This window comes from Octopus bimaculoides, chromosome 4 (assembly GCF_001194135.2).
Source record: "Octopus bimaculoides isolate UCB-OBI-ISO-001 chromosome 4, ASM119413v2, whole genome shotgun sequence".
NCBI lineage: Eukaryota > Metazoa > Mollusca > Cephalopoda > Octopoda > Octopodidae > Octopus > Octopus bimaculoides.
In genome coordinates, this window is record NC_068984.1 from 1,876,055 (window position 1) to 1,879,223 (window position 3,169).

At 39.2% G+C, this 3,169-nt stretch overlaps 1 protein-coding gene across 3 annotated transcripts in view; it reads left to right on the plus strand.

Annotated features, from left to right (window-relative positions):
• The window catches only part of LOC106869043 (LHFPL tetraspan subfamily member 3 protein), a 21,442-nt gene that overhangs the window by 16,997 nt on the left and 1,276 nt on the right, over window positions 1–3,169 (plus strand). The window lies entirely within an intron of this gene.

A 3,169-nucleotide genomic window follows, 5' to 3' on the forward strand; every position in this document is an offset into this window, starting at 1 on the left:
TATATATACACACATACAGGCGTGGCTGTATGGTAAGAAGCTTGCTTCGTAACCACATGGTTCCGAGTTCAGTCCCACTGCGTGACACCTTGGTTCAAGTGTCTTCTACTATAGCCTCGGGCCTACCAAAGCCTTGTGAGTGAATTTGGTAGACGGAAACTGAAAGAAGTCTGCCGTATATATACGGATATTTTATCCCTTAGTCGGTTACTATAACTGCTAACTCCATTTACATATATATCTATGTATATATATAAAGCTATATATATATATGTGTGTGTGTGTGTGTGTGTGTGTGTGTGCATGTGTGTGAATATATGTGTTGTATTTGCACCCCCATCACCGCTTGACAACCGGTGTTGGTGTGATGACGTCCCCATAGCTTAGCAGTGCGGCAAAAGAGACAGATAGAATACATACGAGACTTAAAAATTACTTCCTGGCGTCGATTTGTTCGACTAAAACTCTTCAAGGCTGTGTTCCAACATGGCCACAGCCAAATGGCTGAAACGAGTAACAGAATAGAAGGACATGTGCTTTCTCATTGGTAAATGCCTTTCTGTTTGAATGCTGAATTGTATTTGTTTTCCCAAATGAATTCCACTTCATGTTTGTGGCTCTGATGAGACTGTAATGTGTTACTCAAGCACTCATCTATGAGTCCACTGCATCCTATTGCAGAAACAACTGTAAGACAATGACGTTCATAAGATAATCGGTTATTCTTTTGTCATTTCTTTTCATATATATATGTGTATATGTGTGCGTGTGTGTGAGTGTGTGTATGTATGTATGCATGTGTGTATATATGTATAGCGAAAGCGAACTCAGCACGTGCGTAGAGTATAGTTTCTGTCGAAGACTCCGTCGGTAAATTCCATGATAAAGGAACAGGACTACTTTGTAAGAGTATTGACGTAGACAGAGAGTACATCCACTGTACTTTATTGATTGTGTACTTTGGCTTAATTTGCTGTTGTGTGTGTACTTGAGGCTCGGGGACATAGAACTGTTATTTAGTTTTTTTCTCAGTGGTATTGCATCATCAAGATTGGCGAAGAATATTTTGAAGCACATCATCAAAGGAAGGAAGGAAGGAAGGAGATAAACGGCTCCGACGAAAGACCTGTCCACTCCAACCAAGGCCTCCACCAGTCAACAGGTGTGACCTTTGCAGACAATTGTTCCATGCAAAAATAGGTCTTTTCAGCCGCCAGAGCCACTGTCGTAGAACGAGGAATCACAAATGAAGAAAGAAATACTCGGAATCGAGGAGAAACCAACGACAATGATACACACACACACACACACACACACACACACACACACACACACACACACACACACACACATACATACATATACGTACACACACACATACACACGCATACACACAGACTCACACACATATATGCATACCTATACATACACACATGACACACATATACGTACACACACTCACACACATATATACATATGTATGTACGTTTGTACATAACATACATCCGTGTTTGTGTGCGCATGCGTGTATGCGTTTATATGTGTGTGTCTGTGTGCGTTTATGTGTGTGTGTAATGCGTATACCTATACAATCAAGCAGAAAGTGTTAAAGTGACAAGAACAAAACTGTTTAATTCGCTTCTATCTCTGCCCATATTTCACGAATAAAAGAGACAGATTCTCTCGCAGACGTTGAAACCTGATATTAGCTTTGAAATTAAAAGCAGTGTAAGAGATATTGCTTTATTCCGTAACACCTGTCCTTATATAAGCTGAAGTCACTAGCTTTGTTTAAGCTGTGATGAAGTAGCATAAATGATATCCTATAATTGTGTAGCGAAACTATATACCAGAGGTATGGCATGTTAATAGAGACGACTATCATGCAGGCGCAAAAGAGACACACACACACACCATATAGACAATTATATTTGGATATATTATACGTAAATATACATGAATATATATATGCTTACGTGTGTGTGTGTGTGTGCGTCTATCTATCTATCTATCTATCTATCTATCTATCTATCTATCTATCTATCTATCTATCTATCTATCTATCTGTCAGTCAGTCTGTCTATATCTACCTACCTACCTACCTACCTACCTACCTACCTACCTACCTACCTTCCTACCTACCTACCATCCTACCTACCTACATACATACATACATACATACATATGCGTATACATACAGAACTGCATGCTTTCTGGTTGAGTCTAACTTCTGAGCAAGTGAACTAAAGACCGTAACACTGTGCCACAAACATGTATGATATCGTTAGAAGTGATGAATGTCCTGTTGGTGGGGTGTTATTTAAGACATTTTAGCTTTATCCATCTCGCACTCACGACACCAAAAATATGGTGAAGAGATTTATTTTAGTTTGAAATGGGTATTTTGATATTGTTTAGAGTTCAGTTAGGCGCAGAAAGAAAAGAACAAACTACTGCTGTGTTGTATTGAAGTTGCGACGTTCTTTGTACATAAGACTGATTTTGTGGTGTTGTAGTGTTCACAAAAGAATGTTTGCTGATGATGCAGTGTGGTGTTCAGTAGACATACTATTAGATGAATTTTAGTTGCACCTCAAATATGATGCTTATCATATCATATACTCTCCTTCGCCACCGACCGAGACCGGCTGCACATACTGGAGCCCCACCAGATCCTTGCTCATGTGCCTTGTAACATGAGACCATCAGTTATGAAGCAAAAGTCAACTATAACAGTGACTTAAAACCCTACATTAGTATAATAGAAGGATCTTTCAAATGAAGATTTTATAACAACATTGTCTTCCTTGGAATCAAGGAGACGTAATATGCTGCAAAACTTTTAAGTTATGGCTGGCATTTGAAAGAAAGGAGTCCGGGAGACATGAAATAGAGAATCGTCGAAATGTAAACTGTACGCAAATGCTATCAGGAGAAGCAGGTTCTGTACCAAGTAGACGAGAATGGTTATAGTAGAGTAATTTAATTCTGAACTTCAAGGCAAAAATTTCCACCTAGTGTACGAACAAGCTAAAATGTATATTTCGGTACTGGAAACACACAACATAAACTTCTCCAGGATCTACTATTTTCTCCCTGTAACTCACTCTCTTTCTCTCTCTCTCTCTCTCTCTCTCTCTCTCTCTCTCTCTCTCTCTCTCTCTCTCTC